An 8,422-nucleotide genomic window follows, 5' to 3' on the forward strand; every position below is an offset into this window, starting at 1 on the left:
AACTTTATGATGACATTTGAGTCTGAAGTGGCCTCACAGTCATGAGTGTATAGTGAGTACAACAGGGGGCTGAGCACACAGCCCTGGGGGGATCCTGTGTTGAGGGTGAGGGGAGATGAGGAGTGGTGTCCCAGCCTAACCACCTGTGGTCGTCCGGTCAGGAAGCTGTGGACCCACCAGCATAGTGAAGGATTCACTCTTAGGTCATACAGCTTTGACACTAGTCTGGAGGGGACTATGGTATTAAATGCTGAGCTGTAATCAACAAACAGCACTCTCACATAGTTCCCCTTACCAGTGTCCACATGGGAGAGGGTCTTGTGGAGGAGGAGGGCTATGGCGTCGTCCGTGGATCTGTTTGGCCTGTAAGCAAACTGTAGTGGGTCCAGGGTGGGGGGCAGTGTGGAGGTGATGAAAGTCTTTATCAGTCTCTCAAAACATTTCATCACCACAGGTGTGAGGGCTATGGGCCTGTAGTCAGTGGGACTGCTGGGGTTTGGTTTCTTAGGGACCGGGACTATCACAGACTTTTTAAAGCAGGTGGGGATCACACACAGTTTCAGGGAGAGGTTGAATATCTGTGTAAACAGAGGCGCCAGCTGATCAGCACAGGCTTTGAGGACACGTCCGCTGATGCCGTCTGGTCCAGCCGCTTTCCTGGTGTTTACACTTTTAAACACCTTCCTCACGTCACGTTCCGTCACGGTGAATGTCTCCTCCTCTCCAGCTGGGAGCGCAACGGGTGGTCGGTCTCCCGACTCAAAGCGTGCGAAGAAGATATTCAGTTCGTTAGCCAGAGAAGCGTCGGCACTCACCAGATGTGTGTGTGTTGCTTTAGAGTCTGTGTAAGTGACCGCTAGCTCCCTTATTGTTTATTTGACGCTGACGTCACTTGAGCTGTACGCGCCGGAAGTTGTTTAGATGCAAGCTTCCTTCCGTCTAGACAGACGGCGCAAAAAGCGATCGCTGTGTTTCACGTGAGTTATAAAAGTCTGTGTTTGAATGTTATTTACATGTATACTAATGCCATAAGTCGGATTAGTTTGTGACTTAACCGGCCCATTTGTTTCTGTTTCTTACCTGCTGCTTCCTGTTACTTCAGCCAACACGTGCCAAACGAGCTAGCTTTGCCTTGTGTGACAGTGGGCTAACGCTAACGTTTTGAAGTTGCAGTTTGCACCCTTGGCAAGTGAAGCGAGGTACGCTGTATAAATGTGAATGTAATGTAAAGCTAGTAATGAAAATATGAAGTGTTCATGCAGTTTACTTAAGGATGTATTTATGTATATTGTTTAGATGTTGCACATGAAGTTGTTGCAGTACTGATTTCTGTGTTAGTTTAAATAAGTTAACCTGATTTTATTGTTTACATGTGCAGGGAGTTGAACTCCACGTTAAGACTGTTTAAGATTTGTGAAGCTGTGAGTAAATATATTTATTTCATGTTACAGTTTTCACGGTGCTTATGAATGGTGCTGGTGGCGTCCAGAATCTTCCTGCACGCTCCAGATGTAAACCAATAAATGCTGCACCCGTCAGAAGCTTTCTTCTTCCTTTATTGATGCCAAGGGCTGTAACAGTCTGTGATGGCACGAAGTCCCTGCCAGAGTTCCCTGGAGTCAGACTGTTCCATCTGATGCTCCAGTCTATGTCTGTAGCGTTTTTTGGCCTCCTTCACCGCCCTCCGGACGTTGTATGAAGCAGCCTTGTATTCCTCCATGTTCCCAGTGGCGAGGCCGGAGTTATAGGCAGCTGTGCGGGAGCGCAGAACGTCGCGGATAGATTTGTCCACCCATGGCTTCTGGTTTGGAAAGGCTCGGATGATCCTCTTAGGCATTGTATCTTCCACGAGCTTTCCAATAAATCCCATAACAGCTTCCGTAAGCTCCTCGATGTCTCCGCCCGCGCTGCTGCGGAACATGTCCCAGTTGGCTGATTCCAACGCACCCTGTAGAGCGGCCTCTGATTGATCAGTCCACCGCGTCACTTTTCTCACCACAGGTAGCTCCTGCTTGAGCTTCTGTTTATATTTTGGCATGAGAAGAACAGCGGTGTGGTCTGACTTCCCAAAGGGGGGAAGGGGCTTGGCTTTGTAGCCCTCCTTGAAGGGAGAGTAGCAGTGGTCTAAAGTCCTCTCTCCTCTGGTGGGGCAGTTGATGTGTTGGGTAAACTCCGGCATCACCTTTGTCATGTTGGCACTATTAAAGTCTCCGGCTACAATGAGAGCCGCTTCACGCTGACTAGCCTGAAAGGTGGAGATAGCCTCATGTTGCTCAGATAGTGCAGCATTCGTGTCCGCCTGGGGTGGAATATAGACGGCGCTGATGTTAACCGAAGTAAACTCACGGGGCAGGTAATGGGGACGACACTTAAGTGTCAGGAGCTCCAGGTTAGGCGAACAGGACTGCTTCAGTGTGACGATGTTCTTACTATCACACCATTTATTATTGATCATCAAGCACACCCCTCCGCCTCTCTTTTTCCCCGACTCACTCGTTCTGTCCATGCGATGAACTGACAAGAACTCTGCTGGTTGTACGGCGTGATCAGGTATGAGAGGAGACAGCCATGTCTTGGTGAGACAAATAATGTTGCAGTCCCGTATGTCCCTCTGGTACTTTAGCCGGGCTCTGAGCTCGTCCAGCTTGTTCTCCAGTGACTGAACATTTGCCAGTAAGATGCTAGGCAGTGGCGTGCGGTGTGCTCTACGCCTCAACCTCTCTCTTACGCCGGCTCTTTTCCCCCGAGGCCTACTCCGTGACCTGGGCCCCCCACGTCCTCCTTTGTTTGTGTCGGCCCTCTGGCGCAAGATGTCTTGAGGCCAAGCCGGGTCGATATAAAAGGGTCTTAGAATACAGTTTGAGTACTGTAATCCAAGGTTAAGCAGTGTCTGCCTGTCATAAGTGGTATGACAGAGTGCAGGAGAGCTTAGAAAGTTAAAAATAAGGGAAAAGAGTACTATGTACAAAAAAAGTGTAGGAGCAGGTACAACAGCTGCTGACAGTAGCGGCGCCATCTTGAAATATCATCAGTTATACCTACATTGGTAATGGGAACAAATGTTTTTCCACCCTCTGCCTTAACTAGAGAAGGAGGCACCAGTAGCCCCTCAGGGAGACTACCCTCTTGTGGACCAAGACGTTCAACAAACAAGTCAATTTGATGGAGTGTATATATATCTAAGACAAAGGAGCGCTGTAGAAACGGCTGCTGCCTCAGTATGCCTGATCCTGTTTGTGTTATATGTTGTTATTGTCTAGTCTTGGATGGGTTGTACTGGAAACACAAATTTCCCTGAGGAATTCCAAAGGGATTAATAAAGTATTCTGATTCTGATTCTGATATGTGGACATGTGACTGGAACATAGCAAAAAGTACCAGCAGGGACACAAAAAGGTTTCTTACCCTGCACTATGATGGGGTCAGGAGAGTTGGCAAGGCCTCGATCATGTGGCAGTATCTCAGTGCTCGTCCCTAAATTCTCCCATCAGGTCAGAGCCATACTTCTTGTAAAGTTCAGCATAAAGAGGGTTAAACACATTTATTCCCAATACTCCTGGGACATGAGTCTTTTTTCGTCTTCATGTATCTGTCCGCTGGGTCTTTAACTATCCAACAGGCAGTTAATATTGACCCTAGCAAAATCCACCTCCCCTTCCAAGCATTCACCTACACACATTTTGGCTAACAGCCTTGTGACCCCCCCCCCCCCCCCCCCCCCCCCACCAGTGTTTGGCTCTGCACACTTGTAGGTTCTAGTTTCTCGCTTGCATTGGGGACTGAACACCATCTTTAGTGTCCATTTTAATGTTGGTGGGACAATTTCAGGCAATATGGCCACTTTGTTCACATTGGTTTCCCCATCAGCTGTTTTCCGGGTCCAAAACTGTGTGCTTTAGAGGGCGGGACACTATTTGGGGCTAAAGCATTCATAACCAATTCTAACTGGGTCTGTTATGCTTTCAACAAAGACAGCAATTCACCATATTCAGGAAAGCATGACACAGTGCTCTCACAGCAAACAGATGCTTCATTTAAAACTGGACTGGTGTAACGATTTAATTTAGAGGACTGGTGTTCATACTGAGCCATCCATTTTATGGCTTCACCTCTAACATCCTAAATTGCCCACTATGGATTAGCATTTACCAAATCCCCCAGTCACATTCTCAGGGCCTGATCTCTCACACCATCACAGAACTGATCTCGTAAATCTTTTGAAGCTATCTGTACATCTGTTTTACCCACTTCATCCATTAAATTCATCAAGGCATGTCAATAATCAAGACTTACCATCTTCTTGTCTGCGAAATTAGAACCTGCGTTGTAATGATATCCGTGAATGCATTCAACAGTACACTTTCCTAAGAACCTCAAAAATACATTGAGCTTGTTCTCTTTGAGCCATTGGTAAAAACTTTATCTCCATTCTGGCAGCGCCCTCTAGATGGTCAAAAACTATCCGGGTGCGTTCTTTCTCCGTTCGCCCTCGTACTTGTACAAAATCTCTCATCTGCTCAATCCATTAATCTAATGTTAAAGAGAGGACAGCGGCATTTTCCGGGCCTGTTGCCCATAAATAACAGTGCCACTGTGTCTGATTCCTTCTCCACCTGTAGCTCCAACTGAGGTGGAGGGCCTTTCTAAGCCTGCAGCTGCTCTCAAAGCCGCCAATTCCTTTTGGAGGTCCTTTAATCGCTGTGCCATGTCCGGTCCTGCTGGCTCCTCTTGCGCACTGCTGCTACTAGCCGAATCCATTTGCTGTCCCCAGTGAAGGGTATTCCCTTTACCACCCCTGCTGTTCTTACAACAAAATTAATTTAATAAAAAAATGGCCACCCCGTGTTCTTTCTTTGCCAAACAACGCCAAATGTTACCAAGTGGTAATGCATATAAAGTACACAAAAGACGGAAAAAAAATAAAGCTTTAACTCAATTTATTTTAAGGGGCCATCCTCACACGATTACACTTCAGTCACTGCAAATAAACACTGCATAGCTTCATGCAAAAGGGAGCAGGTGTAAAGACATCTGAGTAGCTACGGACAGGATAACAGAGATTATTTTAAGGGAAGTGACCCAGTGAACAGAATCATACAAAACAAAAATGATTAGGCAAGGCAAATTTATTTGTGTAGCACATTCCATGTACAAGACAATTCAAAGTGCTCTACATAAAAAATTTCACCAGGGTGCAGAAAGCAATACAAGTGCATTAAAAAGGAGAGATTAAAAAGATTAAAAGATATGCAATTAATTAAATAAAAACAGAACAAAGATGCTAAAATAAAATAGATAAAATGCAAGAAATAAAATTCCAGTGGGGGGAAAGACAATATTAAAACATGATTCCAGCTTAAAAGAACCAGATGTAGATTTTGACATCTAAATAAAACTATTTAAATGCAGCAGAGAACAGGTGGGTCTTTAACCTGGATTTAAATAAACTGAGGGTTTCAGCTGATCTGAAGCTTTCTGGGTGTTTGTGCCAGAAATGTGGAACATAGAAGCTGAATGCAGCTTCTCCATGTCTGGTTCTGACTCTGGGAACTGATAAGAAACTGGATCCAGATGACCTGAGGGTTCTGGTAGGTTCATACTGGGTCAAGAGGTCTATGATATATTTTGGTCCTAAACCATTCAGAGCTTTATAGACCAGCAGCAGAACTTTAAAGTCTATCCTCTGACGGACCGGCAGCCAGTGTAAAGACCTCAGAGCTGGATTGATGTGGTCCACTTTCTTGGTCTTAGTGAGGACTGGAGCAGCAGAGTTCTGAATAAGCTGCAGGTGTCTAATTGATTTTTTAGGTAGACCTGTGAAGACACTGTTACAATAAGGTTAGGGTTAGCCGACTAAAGATGAAAGCTGGACTACTTTTTCCAGGTCCTGCTGAGACATTAGATCTTTTGCCCTTGATATGTTCTTAAGGTGATAGTAGGCTGATTTTGTAATTCCCTTAATGTGTTTCTCAGAGTTAAGGTCTGAGTCCATTAATACACCCAGATTTCTGGCCTGGTTGATGGTTTTTAGGTGTATAGACTGAAGCTCTGTGGTGACACTTAATCGTTTCTCTTTGGCTCCAAAAACCATCACCTCAGTTTTGTTTTTGTTAAACTGGAGAAAGTTCAGACACATCCAGTCATTAATCTCCTCAATGCATTTCCCAAAAGCCTGTACAGGGCCTCGGTCTCCTGGTGGCATTGTAATATATACCTGTGTGTCATCTGCGTAGCTATGGTAACTAATGTTGTTTTTCTTTATGATCTGTGCCAGTGGGAGCATGTAGATGTTAAACAGAAGAGGCCCCAGGATGGAACCTTGGGGAACTCCCCATGTAATTCGTGTCTGCTCAGATGTAAAATTACCTATTGACACAAAGTACTTTCTGTTCTCTAAATAAGATTTAAACCAGTGTAGTGCAGTACCAGAGAGGCCCACCCAGTTCTCCAGTCATTTAAGTGATATATTGTGGTCAACTGTATCAAATGCAGCACTGAGGTCCAGTAAGACTAAGACTGACATTTTTCCATCATCTGTGTTCAAACATACCTCATTAATGACTTTGGTCAGAGCAGTCTGGTGCTGTCTAAAACCTGACTGGAAGACATCATAGCCGTTGTTTTGTGTGAAAAGGAAAATTTGAGATCGGCCTGTAGTTGCTCATTTGTGTCTTGTCTAGGTTGTCCCCTTTTTTTTTAATTACAGCTGTTTTTAAAAGTTCTGGGAAGATGCCAGAAATTAAAGACAAGTTCACAATCTGTAAGAGATCTGGCTCCAGAGTCTTTGAGACCTTTTTGAAAAGGCCTGTGGGCAGGATGTCCAAGCAGCAAGAGGAGAAGTTCAGCTGACATAAGATGTCGCCCAGATCTTTGCTGTTAATGGGATTAAACTGGTTTTTAATGGACACAGTATGTCTGTTGAACCTGCTGTTATTGAACAAACTGCTTGTCTGATATTCTGAATAAAGTTCAGGTGCTATTGACACAGGAGAGTTTGTTAACCTGTCAACAATAGCTAATAAGACCCGAGCATTATGATAGTTTTTGCTAATAATGTCAGAGAAATAGGACTGTCTAGCATTCCTCAGTTGTAAATGAAGTTGAAGTTTCTCTTTATACATGCCATAATGAACCTGTAGATTTGTTTTTCTCCATCTGCGCTCGGTTTTCTGACACTCTCTTTTTCCATTTTTCACCAGTGTGGAATTTCTCCATGGAGACTTTTTCTTTCCAGAGACAACCTTCACCTTAATAGGAGCAATAGCGTCCATAATATTTAACATTTTAGCATTAAAACTAGCATCAAGCTCATTGGCTGAACCCCCTGACAGGGCAGGTGTTTAAGAGAAGACCTGGTTAAACATCTCAGTTGTGTTTTCAGTTATACACCGTTTTGTGATCATCTCTGTTGAGACATTTGTGTGAACAGAAACTGTACACTCTGTCACGAATGGTGGGCGTCGGAGGAGGTGAGGACCCAAATGCAAATCGGTGCAGGTACAAGAGTTTATTTTAAGGATCCAAAACAGGAAACAGAAAAACTTAAACCAGAGGGAACAGGCATCCATGAATGGTGAGGATCTGACAAGGAACAACAGAAAACCAGGGGTACTTATACACAGAGGGAGTAACAAGACACAGGTGAAGTGGATGACTAATCAGACCAGGTGGCCTAACGAGGCAGGAACAGAAACTACAACACACAAGGGAAAATCATGACAAAACCAGAAATCAAACCAAGACAGAAACCAAGAATCCGAACACAAGACCAAAAAATGACACACATGAGCATATACAGCCCATGACCGTGACACACTCAAAGAAAACACAGTAATGATCAGACAGGCCCACATCGCACACAGTAACCATGGAAACATCCAAACCCTTAGAAATCACCAAGTCTAAAGTGTGTCCTTTAATGTGTGTGGGCTCTGTTATATGCTGAGTCAGCCCAAAGTTCTCCGGGCTGTTACCCAGATCTTTAGTCCGTTGTCCTGAGGATTGTCTACATGGATGTTAAAATCACCGACAATAATTACAGTTAAACAGATTGCAGCAGCAGTTCACTAAACTCTTCATAAAATTCTGCGCAGTGCCCTGGTGGTCTATAGAATTTTAGATAAATTATATTATAATAAGCTTTCAACTGAAGAGCCACGTATTCAAAAGAAGTAAAACTTCCAGGAGATAACTGCTTATATTGAAATGATTCATTAAATAAAACTGCTCCTCTCCTGTTCAGTCTAACCTCACTGATAAAACTAAAGTTAGGAGGGGTTGATTCTATCAGAGCAGCTGCACTGTTATTTTGGTTTAACCAGGTTTCAGTTAAAAACATAAAATCAAGGTTGTGCTCAGTTATAAAATCATTAATTAAAAATGTTTTCCCTGCTAATGACCTAACATTTAATAAAGCTAACTT

General features: G+C 44.1%; 1 long non-coding RNA gene across 1 annotated transcript; it reads left to right on the top strand.

Moving 5' to 3' along the window:
- The first annotated feature begins 850 nt into the window (after positions 1 to 850).
- Positions 851 to 1,573, top strand: LOC121634333. Its single transcript, XR_006009215.1, has 3 exons — positions 851 to 977; positions 1,103 to 1,199; positions 1,452 to 1,573. It is a non-coding gene; the product is annotated as an uncharacterized LOC121634333 (long non-coding RNA).
- Positions 1,574 to 8,422: the final 6,849 nt, after the last annotated feature.

The sequence above is a fragment of the Melanotaenia boesemani genome, chromosome 23 (assembly GCF_017639745.1).
Source record: "Melanotaenia boesemani isolate fMelBoe1 chromosome 23, fMelBoe1.pri, whole genome shotgun sequence".
Lineage (NCBI taxonomy): Eukaryota > Metazoa > Chordata > Actinopteri > Atheriniformes > Melanotaeniidae > Melanotaenia > Melanotaenia boesemani.